The sequence below is a fragment of the Chiloscyllium plagiosum genome, unplaced genomic scaffold (genome assembly GCF_037043375.1).
Source record: "Chiloscyllium plagiosum isolate Xiang-an unplaced genomic scaffold, Cpla_swu_hap1 HiC_scaffold_8, whole genome shotgun sequence".
Classification (NCBI taxonomy): Eukaryota; Metazoa; Chordata; class Chondrichthyes; order Orectolobiformes; family Hemiscylliidae; genus Chiloscyllium; species Chiloscyllium plagiosum.
In genome coordinates, this window is record NW_028270146.1 from 39,314,438 (window position 1) to 39,332,568 (window position 18,131).

Genomic DNA, 18,131 nt, shown 5'->3' on the forward strand with positions numbered 1-18,131 from the left:
CATTTCAGTGATGCACAATGGGCAACCTCTGATTCCAGTCCAGGGACTTAGAAACATAAACTACTCAGGGCAATCAGAGTCAGGATTCTGTCCGCATAAAAAATCAGCAGCTGAATGTTGGGCAACCCACCAATCATCATGACTCTTTCCTACTGTGGTCTTCCTACCTCCTGGAATGAGAGTGATGCAGGTGTTAAGGGAGATGAAAGTGGGTGACACAGGTGATTCTTTTGTTGTGGATGGCCTGAGTGTGTGATTAAGGATCATAGAGGGCATGCAGGGTTAGTGATATCAAGGTTGAGGTTGGTGAGAGCAATTGAGTGAAGATGTTGTGAGCAATAATGAAAGTGCTAGAACAAGAGCCTTGGTGAAAAGTGGGTACAATGGCTGAGATAGAGAGTGTGTGAGTTATTGGAGGAAGATGGTGGCATTTACACTTGTGGAGTAGAGAAGGTCATCGACAGTCTTCCTCCATTAGTGCGCATTCCTCCAGATGGCTAATAATTAACTGATCTGGATGGCAACCACAGAATAGCCTAACATTTTTGAATCTTGTGGACATGCTCTTCCTTCAGGACCAGAAGAGGGGGTCACACATCACACGAGCCACCAGGATCTCTAGGTCTCTGCTTGAAAATTGAGGTGCAAATCTTTGCTTGGCTGCCATATTATCCGATTTCATCCAAACTCCACCTACAAGTTCACTGACGAAACCAACATTGTAGGCTGGATATCAAACAATGATAAGACAAATGCATAAAAGAGATTCAATGCTTGGTGATGTGTTGTAAAGATAATAGTCTCTCCCTCAATGTCAGCAAAACTGAAGAGTTGATCATCAACTTCAGGAAGCAAGGTGGAAGGCATGCCCCTATCTACATCAATGGAACCATGGTGGAGTTGGTTTGCAGAGCAGTGTGATGCCAATAGTGTGGGTTCAATTCCCATCACCAGTTTGAGGTTACCATGAAGGACTCTCCTTCTCAACCTCTTCCCTTGCCTGAGGTATGATGGCCCTCAAGTTAAATCACCACCAGTCGCTTCACTCTAATGAGAGAGCAGCCCCTATGGTCTGATAAGTCTATGGCAACACAACATATAGACCAACATGTTTATTTGGAGGTACTAGCTTTCAGAGCGCTGCTCCTTCATCGGGTGGGGGGGAGGGGGGACGTGTAGGCTGAATCAGAAGTCACAGAATTTATAGCAAAAGATCACAGTGTCATGCAATTAAAAATATATCGAACAAACCTAGATTGTTGTTAAGTCTTTCATCTTTTAGGGTGAATTGCAGGTTTTGGTTCATTAATATCTAAATCCCAGAACTTCTTTTAGGTCACATTCTCGAGATAACAAGGTTTTATTTGAAAAAAGGTGGCATCTCAGCTCAAACAATGTATTAAACGTGTGAGGTTAGAGTCTTGTCTGTATCCAATCACAAGTCAGACTGATTCTATTTCCAAAGTAAGAATTTATAAAATGTTATATGGATTGACTGCCTGCAGGTTTTGTGCTTTTTAAGCAAACCTACTATCCATTGACTCCATTTATACTTCCCAATGCCTCAGAAAGGCAGCCAACATAATCAAAGACCACTCTCACCCTGGTTATAATCTCTTTGAACCTTTTCCGCCAGGTAGAAGATACAAAAGCTTAAACACATGTACTAACAGGTTCAAGAACAGCTTTTTCCCCACTGTTATGGGCCTCTCAAATTTCAAATGAAATGTTGATCTCATTTTTTGTGCGCCTTCTTTGCAACTGTAACTTTGTATTCCTCACTCTGTTCAATCCCCCAATAATCTTTGTGTCTTTGCGTATTATGATCTGCCTGTACTAGATGCAAAACAAAACTTTTCACTGTACCTAGGTACATTAGATTAGATTAGATTACTTACAGTGTGGAAACAGGCCCTTCGGCCCAACAAGTCCACACCGCCCCGCCGAAGCGCAACCCACCCATACCCCTACATTTACCCCTTACCTAACACTACGGGCAATTTAACATGGCCAATTCACCTGACCTGCACATCTTTGGACTGTGGGAGGAAACCGGAGCACCCGGAGGAAACCCACGCAGACACGGGGAGAACGTGCAAACTCCACACAGTCAGTCGCCTGAGGCGGGAATTGAACCCAGGTCTCTGGTGCTGTGAGGCAGCAGTGCTAACCACTGTGCCACCGTGCTGCCTACATGTAACAATAACGTATCAAATCAAATCAAATGTCTAGGACCAATGTCAGGAACCGTGTAGGTTCCAAGTTTGGGCTAACATTGCAATTTCAAGTGCACAACAGCTATCTAGAGATACCACTGGTGCCAGGACGCTGGCCATTCTGGGATTTCACTATAGTGGAGAGTTGTTCCCGGTGCACAAGTGGTAGAATGGAGCTCAAATTAGATTTGGGGGTGCCAATATGGCAGGGTAAGTAATTAATTAAGAGAATTTGAAAAATTGTTGAGGGGTCTGTCTAGGCCCCAGCGAGAGAAACCCTCCACAAAACTGAGACTTAATGAAAAAAAATACATGATACAGCCCATGGAACCAGAAGTGAAGCTGAGATTACAAGAAACAAGAATATGGCTACTCAGTCTTTGAACTGTTCTGCCTTTCAATAATATCATGGCTAATCTGATTTTAATTTAACTCTACATTCCTGCATGTCCCAAGTAATCTTTCATCCATTTGGCCATCAAGAATCTATCTACTTATGCTTTGAAAATATATAAAGACTGATTGTTGAAGAACTGCAGAAGGAATGCTTAGACTTCTGAAAGTCACTATAAAAGAACAAAAAAGCAAGCCACAGCTGAAGCATTGGGTACGATACAATGACTGGAGCATTTCTTCTCTTAGCAACTGCCAAAATAAAAACTGTTATGGAACAGAACTAACACTTTTTCTCCATGCACAATGACAAAAATACAAAATTGTGATGAATTTTATTAACAGACCAGGGCAGCCAAGTCATAGAGATGTATAGCACGGAAACAGACCTTTCGGTCCAACTCATCCACGCCAACCAGCTACCTGAACCTAATCTAGACTCATTTTCCAGCACTTGGCCCATATCCATTTAAGCCCTTCAAGTACCCATCCAGATGCCTTTTAAATGTTGCAATTGTACTGGTCTCCACCACTTCCTCTGGCAGCTTATTCCATACACGCACCACCCTCTCTGTGAAAAAGTTGCCTTTTATATCTTTCTCCTCTCACCCTAAACCTATGCCCTCTACTTCTGGACTCCCCCACCCCAGAGAAAAGACTTTGTCTATTTATCCTATCCATGCCCCCCTCATGATTTTGTAAACCTCTATAAAGTCACCCCTCAGCTTCCAATGCTCCAGGGAAAACAGCCCCAGTCTGTTAAGCCTCTCCCTATAACTCAAATCCTCCAACCCTGGCAACATCCTTGTAAATCTTTTATGAACCTTTTCAAGTTTCACAACATCCTTCCGATAGGAAGGAGACCAGAATTGCACGCAATATTCTAAAAATGTCCTGTACAGCCGCAACATGACCTACCAACTGCTATACTCAATGATCTGACCAGTAAAGGAAAGCATACCAAATGCCTTTTTCTGTGACTCTACTTTCAAGGAGCTATGAACCAGCATTCCAAGGTCTCTTTGTTCAGCAACACTCCCTAGGACCTTACTATTAAGTGTATAAGTCCTGCTAAGATTTGCTTTCCCAAAATGCAGATGGAGTTTAATTTATCTAAATTAAACTCCATCTGCCACTCCTCAGCCCCTTGGCCCATCTGATCAAGATCCTGTTGTAATCGGAGATAACCTTCTTCGCTGTCCACTACACCTCCAATTTTGGTGTCATCTGCAAACTTACTAACTATTCCTCCAATGTTCATATCTAAATCAATTATATAAGTGACGAAAAATAGTGGACCCAGCACTGATCCTTGTGGCACTCCACTGGTCACAGGCCTCCAGTCTGAAAAACAACCCTCCACCACCACCCTCTGTCTTCACCTTTGAGCCAGTTCTGTATTCAAATGGCTAGTTCTCTCTGTATTCCATGAGATTTAACCTTGCTAACCAGTGTCCCATGGGGAACCTTGTTGAATGCCTTACTGAAGTCCATATAGATCATGTCCGACGCTCTGTCCACATTAATCCTGTTTGTTATTTTTTCAAAAAACTCAATCAAGTTTGTCAGACATGATTTCCCATGCACAAAGCCATGTTGACTATCCCTAATCAAAACACTTACTATTCCAAACACATGTCAGTCCTGTCCCTCAGGATTCTGTCCAATAACCTGCCCAACACCGATGTCAGCTCACCGGCCTATAGTTCCCTGGCTTGTCCTTGCCACCTTTCTTAAATAATGGTACCATATTAGCCAACCTCCAGTCTTCCGGCACCTCACCTGTGACTATCGATGATACAAATATCTCCGCAAGGGGCCCAGCAATTATTTTCCTAGTTTCCCACAGAGTTCTAGGATAGACCTGATCAGGTCCTGGGGATTTATCCACCTTTATGCATTTCAAAACATCCAGCACTTCCTCCTCTGTAATATGGACATTTTTGAAGATGTCACCATCTATTTCACCACATTCTGTACCTTCCATGTCCTTCTCCACAGTAAACACTGATACAAAATACTCATTTAGTATCTCCCCCATCTCCTGCGGCTCCACACAAAGGCTGCCTTGCTGATCTTTGAGGGGCCCTATTCTCTCCCTTGTTACCCTTTTGTCCTTAATGTATTTGTAACTCCCTTTGGATTCTTCTTAACTTTATTTGCCAAAGCTATTTCATGTCCTCTTTTTGCCCTCCTGATTTCCCTCAAGTATACTCCTACTGCATTTATACTCTTCTGAGGATTCACTCAATCTATCCTGTCTATACCTGACATATGCTTCCTTCTTTTTCTTAACCAAACCCTCAAATTCTTTAGTCATCCAGCATTCACTACACTAGGAGCCTTTCCTTTCACCCTAACAGAAATATAATGTCTCCGGACCCTTGTTATCTCATTTCTGAAGGCTTCCCAATTTCCAGCTGCGAACCCAATCTATTCTTGAACATTCTTGCGTAATACTGTCAAAATGATTAGCTATACTTTTATAATTATTTTAGAGAGTTTATTCCACCTTAAATTGCTCCAAATAGCAGGAAAAAAAGAAGTGGACTTGAGAACGTTTAAAGGTCTTGAAGGCATATTTTAAGCGTGTTCAATATTAGGGTGCAACATGAAATAGAGACAATTGGTAAGTATGTGACTGCATTAAAACAGCTCACTGAATTCTGTGAATTTATGAAATTAAAGGATGATCTAATTAAGGATAGGATTGAATGATGTGTAAGAGCTCTGACAAAGACAGCAGACGTCCTGAGAGAGGAGAAGCTTATTCTCGGGAAATCAGTGGATATTTTGAAAAAGTGCTGAGGTTGTAAACCAGCAAGTAGAGCATATTCATGACAGAACAGAACAAGACTTGCAATACGCAGACAGAAATTACATGCCAAGGGGCTAAATAATCATGGACAAAGGGCAAACTGCAAATTATTGTAGAAAACATCAAACAAGGGAAATGAAGGCATGCCCTGTTTACAAGAAGCTAAATCATTTTTCACATGACTGTATGGCTAGAAGAAAGCACAATAAACAAGTACAGAAAGCATCTCGAGCAATAGGAGCTGAATATTCTGACAAATCACTCGACACCATAAAATAGGTTGGTTCTGTCAGGTGCTAAATGATTTGTGACTTTGAAATGATGACTGCCGTGTCATGTTAACATAAAGTGTCAGATAGACACTGGTGCATCATTTTTCCTTTATTCACTTGTAAGATATGATGTATCTGGCTGACCAACATTTATTGCCCACCCTAGTTACCTTTGAGAAAGTGGTGGTGAGCTGCATTCTTGAACTATTACAGACAATTGCTGTAGGTAGGCCCACAATGCTGTTGGAGAGGGAATTCCAGGATTTTGATCCAGCGACAGTGAAGGAACAGCAAGATACCATATCACAATGGTAAGTGATTTGGAGGAGATATGGCAGGTGCTGCTGCCTTTGCCTTTCTTGATTGAAGTGGTCATAGTTATGGAAGGTGCTGTCTAAGGATCTTTAGTGAATCTCTGCAATATATCTGCAGAAGGCAGTACGCACTGCTACTACTGAGTATTGATGTTGGATGGAGTGGATGTTTGTGTAGATCATACAACATTTGCAAAATGTATCAATGTGATAATCCCAAAAGTATGTTTGAAACTATATGATGGCACCATACTCTTTCCAAAAGCGGAAAGTATTCTAAGAGCCAAACGCAGTAACAAGATCTGGATTTCCAGATCATAGACCAAGATCGATCTTGCTCAAGATATATCAGACAAAAACCACTCACCTCATCTGGAACAAGTCTAGAAACATTGAAAATGAGAAAAGGAATAGGCCACTCAAATCTTTGAGCCTGCCCTAAGACTCAATATGATCAAGACTGATCATTCAACTGAGTACCCCATTCCTGCTATACCCTTTGAAGAACTATATCTAACTCCTTCTCAAGAATTCCATAGGCTCACATCTCTCTGAGTGAAGTGATTTATTCTTATCTCAGTCTAAATAGCCCACTCATATCATTAAAATGTGACCTCTGGTTCTGGACTGTCAGACATTGATAACATCCTTCCTGTGTTTATCCTGTCTGGTCCTGTCAGAATTTTTCTTTGTGATCCCCCTCATTCTTCTAAACTCCAGTAAATAGAGTTTTAACCAATTCAGTATCTTCATACATCAGTCCTGCCATCCCAGGAATCTTTCTAGTAAACCTTCATTGCTCTCCCTCCATAACCAGAAAAGCCTTCCTCAGATAAGGAGACTGAAGCGGCTCGCAACTGTGTATTGTGATGACAGTAAGACAGCACTTGGATCAGCCCTAGTCATCAAGGTCAAGTGGTTGTATTTGCAACCAAGGCATGAACACAAATGGAATGATGTGAAGCTCCAATCAAGAAAGAATGCTGCTTGGTCATTATCTATGTTCGTGAACATTTTCATCGACACCTATTTGAAAGAAACAAAGTCATAGTCTAGATAAGAGACAAGTCACTTTTAGCTGTTACTATTCACTTCAAAGCATTTGTAAAGACATTACACCAGTTATGGAGTTGCCATCTGGACTTGATACATAAGCAAGAGTAGTATATCACTGATGTGGCTGTTGAGACCAGAATTCCCTTTGGGAAAGTTAGAAGATACAATAGAATGTGAAATCCCCCATATCCAATGTGAAACAGCAGCTCACTATGCTGTGGAAGTCATAAACCCAGCAGAGTATTGAATGTTACAGACAAACCCTTGTCAAACCAAGCAGACTACTCTAAAAATGCAGCTCTCCAAGCAGTGCACGGCGATATGATAAAAGAGCATCATGTACATACAGAAATGAATTGACAGACTAAGATGGCATATTGTACAAGGAAATAGAATAATTATCTCTAAGGAGTTGAGAGGAAAGATGGTGAAGTATACCAATACAAGCCACCAAGGAATTGCATCAAGTCTGAGGAAGGCAACCAAAGTGCTCCACTGGCCAAACAAGAGCAATAAAATCAAGGAAAATGTCAGCCAGTACAGTTTGTGTAACAAGTACCAGGAGAAATAAACTGTTGAGCCACTGATAGCACACAAAATCCCAAACAGAACATAGGTGAGGTTCCAAGTAGACTTCTTATTTCTCAAAGGAACTGATCATTATTGGCACAGTTGACGACTATTCTTAGTACAGTATTGGAATGTAGACCAGCTGACTTCCACAATAATCAGTGAAATTATGGAATGCCTGGAAGCATATTTTGGTCATTGCAAACATATGAATAATGAGAAGGAGTATGCCATTTGGCCCCGCAAGCCTGCTCCAATATTCAATAAGGGGTAACTCAGTGATTAGCATTGCTGCCTCACACCACCAGGGAGCCAGGTTTGATTCCACCCTCGGGTGACTGACTGCATGGAGTTTGCACATTCTCCCCATGTCTGTGTGGGTTTCTTCCGGGTGTTCTGGTTTCCTCCCACAGTCCAAAGATGTGCTGGTTAAGTGAATTGGCCATGCTAAATTGTCCAGGGATGTGTTAGTTAGGTGGATTAGCTGTGGGAAATGCATGGTTACAGCATAGGGTATGGTATGAGTCTGAGTGGGATGCTCTTCGGAGAGTTGGTGTGGACTGGTTGGACCAAATGGCCTGTTTCCACACTGTAGGGATTCTATGAGTATCATGGCTCATCTTATTGTATCACAAATTCATGTCCCACCTACCCCTGTGGTCTTTCACTCATTTGCTTTACAAGAATCTGTTTACCTCTGCCTTAAAATATTCAAAGAGTTTGTTTCCATCAGCTGTTCAGAAAGTGTTTCATGGGGTCACTTTACTTTGAGGGAAATAAAATTGCCTCATCTCTGATTTAAATGTATGAAGTCTGATTTTTAAACCTCCAGTGAATACAAGCCTAGCCCGTCTAACTTTGCTTCATAAGACAACCTGCTCATTCCATGTATTAGTCTGGTAAACCCTCTCTGAACTGTGAGCAACACATTTAAATCCTTCCTTCTAAAAGGTACCCAATACTATACATGCCCTCCAGATGTGGTCTCACTAGTGACCTGTAAAACTGAAGCATAATCCCATTACCTTTGAATGCAATTCCCCTTGCAATAAATGATAACATTGCAATAGCTTTCCTAAACATTTGCTGTATTTTCATGCAAAACTTTCATGATTTATGCTCTAGGACACCAGATCCCTCTGCATCCCAGGCCCTGCGATCTCTCACCATTTAGATAAATGCTTCTTTTTTATTCTTTCTGCCAATTTCGCATTTTCCCACACATTATACACCATTTACCAGATCTTTACCAATTCACATAACCTATCAATATCTTTCTGTAACCTATATATATATATATATATATATATATCCTCTTCACAACTTACTTCCTTACCTATTTCTGTGTTATCACCAGATTTGACAACTTTAGGTTCTGTCCTTTCATCAATCATTTATAGAAACTTACAAAACAGTTGAGGTCCCAGCACTGATCCATGTGGCACATCATACATTACATCTTGCCAATGTTTATGTTTACCTTCTATTTCCTGCTAGCCAGTCAATCACCCATTCATACCAGGACACTAACCCTTTCACTGTAAGTTTTATTTTCTGCAATCAAAGGTTGCTTGATTTGACACTTTATCAAATTCCTCTGAAAATGAAAATAAAGTCAATCAACCAGCTCCTCTTAATTCAGAGAGCATATTTCTTCCTCAAGGAACTTCAATTGATGGGTTAAACATGACTTTTCTTTCACAAAGCTATATTCATTCTTCCTAATTGCCTTAAATCTAAATGCCTTCCTATAAATCCTTTAACATTAGCTTCTAAATTTTTCCCTACGACAGATGTTCTGTCTCCTGCCAGTTTGATTTATAAGACATTTATTCGCCATCTTCCAACCTGATTGTACTTTCTCCAAATCAAGAGAGTTTTGGAAAATTAAAATCAATTTAAAAATTACAATGGTGCATCAACTATCTCTTGATTGACTAGGGATGTAGTCAATCAAGATCAAAACACATCACAACCCAGGGCTTAGACAATTTACTCAGTACCTCTTCTCCTGTGATTGTTATTTTCCTAAGTTCCTCCCTTACTTTCAATTCCTGATTTATAGCTACTTCTAGTATATTACTTGTACCATTGCAGTAGATTTATTTAACAAAATAATCCCAGGAACCTCAAAGTACAGGTCATTGCTTAATGAGAAAACATTTGGGAGAGATTACCTGAGAAATTAGTTTTGAGGTAGCACCCTAACAAGAATCTATCAGATATTTATATATTGTATGGTGCTCAGTTGTTAGTACTGCTGCCTCACAGCACCCGGGACCCAAGTTCTATTCCACCCTTGGGCAACCGTCTGTGGAGTTTGCACATTTTCCCTGTGTCAGCATGGGTTCCCTCTGGGTGCTCTGATTTCCTCCCACAGTCCAAAGATGTGCAGGTTGGATGGATTGGCCACGCTAAATTGCCTATAGTGTCCTTGGATGTGCAGGCTAGGTAGATTAGCCATGGGGAATGCAGGGTTATAGGAATAGTGTATGAGTCTGGGTGGGATGTTCTTTGGAGGGTCAGTGTGGACTCAGTGGGCTGAATGCCTTGCTTCCACACTGTAGGGAATCTATGAGGTAAGTCATGTAGACAGTATGTTACTCAAATTTCTAATAGCTTAATGCATAGTGGTCTACCTCACTATGTTATAAAACAGGTAAACAGAACACTGTTTTGAAATAAATGACTATGAATACAGAAATACTTACAAATTAATTATTTGTTTCAGATATTTATAAACCACATAAACCTCTAAACCAAACTTAAAATAAATGATATTTAAAAAAATGTAAGTTACAGTTTATGTTGCAGACAAAAAACACTAATGTCATTTTGCACCCAAATGGCTCTTCCAATAACAAAGGTAGTGAAACCAATAGCTGAATTAGTAATAAGCATGAGTGACAAAATCAAGGTATAATGGCAGACAGGCAAATATTTTAACAAGTCTGCCAAATTACTGTTCCTGAATAAGGGTCCTGCTCGAAACGTCGATTTTCCTGCTCTTCGGGCGCTGCCTAACCTGCTGTGCTTTCCCAGCACCACTCTAATCTTGAAATTATTATCAGAGTTGAGCACTGGAGAACCAGAGTTGAGAGTGTGTTGCTGGAAAACACAGCAGGTCAGGCAGCATTCAAGGAGCAGGAAAATCGACATTTTGGGCTGAAGCCCTTCATCAGGAATGAGCGCAGTAGATCACTGGAGAGCCAGTCAGGATACATGTACTATCAATAAAAATTAGCCCAGTCGGCAGCTTTGGACATTCATAGAGCAGTTGTCACCTCAATTGGCTACCTGTCATAATTACAGGTTAGTACACAGAAATATCAAAGCTGTTTTTCAGCACATGTGGCCAATCAGGAAGATGCTTTGCTTTATGTGTTGGAAATCATGTCTCACTAACTTGTACAATTTTTTGAGGAAGTGACAAAGAAGATTGATCAAGGAAGAGCACTAGATGTTCTGCAAGGTAGACCAGTTAGCAAGGTTAGATCGCATGGAACTGGAAATGTGTTGCTGGAAAAGCGCAGCAGGTCAGGCAGCATCCAGGGAACAGGAGAATCGACGTTTCGGGCATAAGCCCTTCTTCAGGCTTATGCCCGAAACGTCGATTCTCCTGTTCCCTGGATGCTGCCTGACCTGCTGCGCTTTTCCAGCAACACATTTCCAGCTCTGATCTCCAGCATCTGCAGACCTCACTTTCTCCTCATAGATCGCATGGAATCCAGGGGGAGCTAGCCAACTGAATACAAAATTAGCTTGAAGGTTGGAGACAGAGAGTGGAAGTGGAGGGGTGTTTTTCAGACTGGATGCCTGTGACCAGTGATGTGCCACAAGGATTGGTTAAATGAAAAATTAATTATTTTTAAAACTGATTTAATGTGAATATAGGAGATATGATTAGTGAGTTTTCAGATGACACCAAAATTACTTATGTAGTGGACAGTAAAGAAGGTTATCTTGGTTACAACAGAACCTTGATCGGATGGGCCAATGGACCGAGGAGTGACAGATGGAGTATAATTTCGATAAATGTGAGGTGTTGCATTTTGCAAAGCAAGGTTAAGGCAGAACTTATACAATTAATGGGGGGGCCCTGGGGAATATTGTTGAACAAAGAGACCTAGGGGGTGGGTGCATAGATCCTTGGAAGTGGAGTTGTGGGTAGACAGGGTGGTAACGAAGGTATCTGGCACACTTGCATTGAGTACAGGATATCATGTATAGGACATTGGTGAGGCCAGTTTTGGAATACTGTGTTCAATTCTGGTCTCCCTGCTATTGGAAAGACGTTGTTGAACTTGAAATGGTTCAGGAAAGATTTACAATGATGTTGCCAGGATTTGTCTAGAAGGACAGGCTGAATAGGTTGGGGTTCTTTTCCCTGGAATATCAGAGGTGCAGCAGTGATGTTAAAGAGGTTTATAAAATAATGAGGGGCATGCATAGGTGAGTATCCAAGTTTTTTTTCCCAGTGTAGGGGAGTCCAAAGCTAGAGGATATAGGTTTAAGGTGAGAGAGGAAAGACTTAAAAGGGACCTGAGGGGTAGCTTTTTCACAGAGAGGGGGTGTGCGTTGAGCTGCAGAGGAAGTGGCGGAGGTGGGAACAATTATGACATTTAAAAGGCACCTGGATGGGTTCATGAATGGGAAGGGTTCAAATGCTGGGAAATGTGACTAGATCGGTTTAGGGTATCTGGTCAACATGGCTGATTTGCACCGAAAGGTCTGTCTTCCTATTGCACAACTCTATGACTCTACGATTGAGTGTTTTATTTGTGTGTCTTTAAAAAGTGAGGAATTAACTGTTTTAAGAAGTAACTGTTTTAAAACCAGTGTTTGAAAAAGTTGCTGGAGTTTTGAAAGCAAGTGATCTGATATTCATGACAGGCATGTCAACAGCTGTTTGAATAAGTATTAATTGAAGTTTGAATTGTACACGATCTGGAGCCAAGTATGAGTACTGATGCAGTTCTTATTTGCAGTAAGAAATTGATTGGTCTGTGGACTAGTGGCAGTAAAGACTGACAGAGACTTTTGCTTGCCAGCAACTGTTTGATTGGACGATTGGACCTCAGGCATCTGAGCAGCTTGGAGCAGAAATCAAGTTACAGAGACAGAAACAGAGACAAAGAAGTGTGCCGATCTTTTTCCAGCCCAGAACTAACTGCCTGTTCTCTGCAGTCAGAACTCAGTTCAAACCTGAGAAAAAAACAATTACCTTTCCTGCGACCAAAAGTGCTGAAGATCACAGCAGGTCAGGCAGCATCCATGCTGAGTAACGTTTAGAGTCTAAATGATCTTCATTACTTCATCTAGACTCGAAATATTAATTTGCCTTCTTTTCATGGATGCTGCCTGACCCGCTGTGATCTCTAGCATTCTTTTTGCTTTCAGTTCAGATTTGAGGTGGGTTCTTTATGCAGAGAGTTGTGAGAACATGGAATGCATTGCCAGCAGCAGTTGTGGAAGCGAGGTCATTGGGGATATTTAAGAGACTGCTGGACATGCATATGGTCACAGAAATTTGAGGGTTCGTACATTAGGTTTACCTTACACAAGGATCAATGGTCGGCACAACATCGTGGGCTGAAGGGCCCGTTCTGTGCTGTACTGTTCTATGTTCTATTCAAGCATTTGCAATTATTTGCTCCTACTTTGCCTGTAACAGTTGTTGTAAACTATGACAGTTGAAATGATAAATCAGATGTTTGTGAAGTGAATGAATTACTCTGTAATTCCTAAAAACTTATGGAAGCATGAAGAAAAAGTGAACAATAAGGAGTTTGGACAGCTAAAAAAAAGTACCATTTCAACATGTGAACCGGAAAGTAAAAACCACAGAACTGATCTTTCAGGATTTTTTTAACTTCTGTCGGTAATCTACTTACGAGTGTGTGTGTATGTGTGTGAGAGAGAGAGAGACAGAAAGAGTTTAGCAGGGGATTAGAATTTTAGTCTGTAGTCTCATGTGTGAATGGTATATAATTGTTTACCTGTAGCTATACTCTAATTACTTATAATAAATACTAATTATTGTTCAGGACAGGAACAATTACTTTTAATAAATAATAATTGATCCATGCTTTCTACATTGGTCTAAAAGTCAAGTAAATTGGAGTACTGTTTGCACTTTTTAAAAAGAAATTAACATTTGGTGCAACTTCAGGAATAGTGGATCTCAATTTACGATGGGCTATCCTAGTAGATTTTAACAGTGTGAACTCACCATTTGGACAGACCACAGATCAGCCATTGGTCCCAAAGATTCACAGCTCCTCTACAATGGAATTGGAACAACAGATACTACCACATCAACAAGTGACACAGGAAAAACATATTCTGGAAGGGGAATAACATTCAAATAAACAGCCAATGATAACGCACATGTGACAATCAGAGATTTAAAGATGATATGTGCATTGCACGTGCAGAGGCCAATGGGAATAACAAAATAGTAATGCATGCAAACAGTTATGTGCGTAATATGTAAGTTAGGTCACTCACAATGTAAATGTTTTTTATTCTTTCTGTATGAGTGGAGAGATGTTTAGATTCAATAGTATACCAATTTGCTTCCTGGTTTGCCATGGTCATATAACCTCTACTATGACGCACTGATTGCATCCAATTTACTGTTAGTTGAATAAAGACAATGTAGAAGCCATACTCTGATCCGTGAGCTTGTAACAGACTAGATTATGTATTAAATACAAGGGCATGCCTTATGCAATGCTAAGTCTCATCCTGAGAATTCACACAGTGTTAGGAGTTCAGGGTAAGGATGAAAATATGCTGATCACTTAATCCTACCAGAAACAGCAAGAAGCAAGTGCAGCTGCATATATACAGTAAAAAAAAACTTTGTTAAATATGTTACATAACTGCTGAACTTGCTCAGAAAAGTGTTCATAAAGTTACTCTACACATACTCAGCTGATGCAAATCTGTTGTGTGTGTGATGTTGATGGAGAGTAAATATTGCCCAGGACAACACAGATACATCCTCTGCTATTTGAAATCAGGAAGAAGCTTCAGTTGAATGTCTCATCCAAAAGTCAGCATTCTGTCAGTGTAGGGCACCCTCAGTATTGCATTGGAGTGTTATGCACCCAAGCCCTAGAGTGTGACTTTCAACCTGTACCTTGGGATTCAGAGGTGAGAATGATACCAGTTCAGCTACAGTTGAATTGGATTGTAGGAAAGACAAAGAAGTACAAGTGCATTTAGGAAGAGCAATATTATGGCACAAAAATAGCAGAAAATGCTTCTCCCCAATGTTTTTGTCACAAAATGTTGATGGTTCTGACACGCAACAAAATAGGACCATAAGAAATAGGAATAGAAATACGCTACTTGGACCTTCAATCCTACTGCTCCATTTAGTAAGATCATGGATGAACCAACATTCTTCATGTCCCTGTAATCCTTGATTCCCTTACTGATGAAGAAATGATCTACCTCATCCTGTCAAGCGCCTTTAGAATCCTATAAGTTTCAATGGGGTCACTTCTCATTTTTCTAAACTCCAGCAAGTAGAGTCCCAACCTGTTCAGCCTTTGATCACAAGACAATCTCTCCATACTAGGAATCATCCCATTGAACCTTCTCTGAACTGCCTCCAATGAAATATATATTTCTGAAATTAAGGGGTCCAAAACTACTCACAGTGCTGCAGATGTGGTCTTACCAGAATCTCATACTGTTGAAGAAAGACCTCCCACTCTAATACTCCAACCCCCTTTAAAGAGCCAACATTCCATTAGCTTTCCTGATTACCTATTGGACCTGTGTGTCAGCTTTCTGTCCTTTGTGCACAAGTACTCCCAAGTTCCTTTGCGTTGCAGTGCATTGCAGCTTATTTCCATTTATATGTTACCCTGTTCTTTTGTCCTTCCTTCCAAAATAAACAGTTTCACATGTTGTACTGCATTTGCTAACTTTTGTCCACTTATGGAATCTAGCAATATCTCTCTACAAATTATTTGCATTCCTGTCACAACTTGTCTTTCTACTTTGTTCTGTGTTGTCTGCAAATTTAGTTACAGTTCATATGCCTTCTTCCTCCAAATCATTAATATATATTGTTCACGGTTGTGGTCCCAGCACTGTCCCTTGTGGAACCCCAATGGTTACAGGTTGCCAACCTGAAAAAGAGTTCCTGATCCCCATTCATGGTTTTCTGCCCATTAGCCATTTTTCTATCTGCCAATATACTATCTCTAATATCATGGTTTCTTATCATATGACTTAACCTTCTGTGAGGTATGTTATTGAGTGCCTTGTGGAAGTCCAAATACAACATAACTACTATCCATCTGTCTGAGGCTTCCTCAAAAAAACCGCTAATAAATGTCAGCTTTCATGAAGTCAAGCTGACACTGCTTGTTTAGGTTATGATTTTCCAAATGTAGTGCTATTACTTCCTTAATAATTGATTCCAATACTTTTCCAACAATGGATGTTTCTATTGGCATATAATTGGCATATAGTTACCCACATTTTGCCTCCCTCCCTTTTTGAATGGGGGTGTCACATTGGTAGTATTCCAGCTCTCCAGTTCTCCTCCAGAATTCAAAGAGTTTTGGAAAATTACAACCACTGTATGTACTATTTTTATAGCTGCTTCTTTTAGGATCCTAGGATACAAGCCATCAGAGTCAGTGGACTTATTTACCTTTAGTCCAATTAGTTTGTCTAATATTACTTCTCCAGTGATGTTGATGTACTTAATTCTTCCCCTGATTTCTTTAATATTGATGGGATTTTTGAAGTATCATCCACCATAGAAACAATTTAAAATATATGTTTAAAATGGGATGAGGTTTCACCCACAACAACAATAATATGTTTTGCACAAAAATTAAATGAGTGTTTGAAAATAAATATTATAAAGGATAGTGGGGAAAGCTGGAAAAGGGATTAAAGTGAATAAGTCACTCAAGAGGTAGCATTGGCACAGGCATGAAGTGTCAAATGGCCATTTTCAGTGTTGTAATTTGTGTAATTTGTTATTAGGAATGAGATAGAGGTTGTATTTGCATGCCAACTGTAATGCCAGAACCAAATACTTTATGGTTTAAACCTAATTATAATGCAGTCATCATCTAATGTCAATGGAAGGATGCCAACAATGGAAAGCAGAGCCAAATCTAGGGTTAGATTGGAATGAAATATTCAAGAGAAGGATCTTACACTGCTTTGTTTAAAAATCATATCCATCCATAACCCTTTAATTGTCAGATATGGGTGTGGTTTTCCACATTTCCGCATGAGTCGATAATCCTGTATCTGTTCACCTCAGCAAAATGGCAGGCTGATGAGCAGCAAACCTCAGTCCACTAGTTTAATTTATCGCCATTATAGATATATAGTGAAATGCAATTATTTCAATTAATTCAAGTACTAGATCAAAAATAAGTTTGATAATATATTAATACGCAAGCTTCAATATAGCAAAGGGTATGATTTCTAAAAAAAATTTCATTGAAATTAAATGAAGAATTTAGTGTGTATAATACATGTACACATTCATGTGAATACTTTAGCCCATAGTTATTCCATTCAAGCACCTAAAGTGCTCTGCTAGGAGGTGTCCAGTCTCCCCAATGTAGAGGAGACCGCATCGGGAGCAACGGATACAATAAATGATATTGATGGATGTGCAGGTAAAACTTTGGTGGATGTGAAAGGCTCCTTTAGGGCCTTGGATGGAGGTGAGGAAGGAGGTGTGGGCGCAGATTTTGCAATTCCTGCGGAGGCAGGGAAAGGTGCCAGGACGGGAGGTGGGTTGCAGGGGAGGCGTGGACCTGACCAGGTAGTCACAGAGGGAACGGTCTTTGTGGAAGGTGGAAAGGGGTGGGGAGGGAAATATATCCCTGGTGGTGGGGTCCGTTTGGAGGTGGCAGAAATGTCGGCGGATGATTTGGTTTATGTGTAGGGTGGAAGGTGAGCACCAGGGGCATTCTGTCCTTGTTACGGTTGGAGGGGTGGGGTCTAGCAGAGGCATTGAGTTTTAGGAAGGAGGGTGATTATGCTCAAACTGTGTAAAATGTTGGTTAGACCACATTTAGAGTATTGTGTGCAGTTCTGGGATCCACATTATAGGAGGGATGTGATTTCACTGGAGAGGGTGCTGAGAAAATTTATTGGGACATGTACATGGACAAAATCTTAGACATCTACAGCATAGAAAAATGCCCTTTGGCTCATTGATTCTGTGCCAGTCAAAAATAGCTACTTAACTATTAGAAATTGCAGGAGAAATTCAGCAGGTTGAGCAGCATCAGTGGAAACAGTGAGGTCTGCAGATGCTGGAGATCAGTGTTGAGAGTGTGTTGCTGGAAAAGCACAGCAGGTCAGGCAGCATCCGAGGAGCAGGAAAATTGACGTTTTGGGCCAGAGCCCTTCATCAGGAATGGTGTGTTCCAGCAACACACTCCCAGCATCAGTGGAAAACAAAGGTAGCTAATGTTTTGAGTACAGTGAC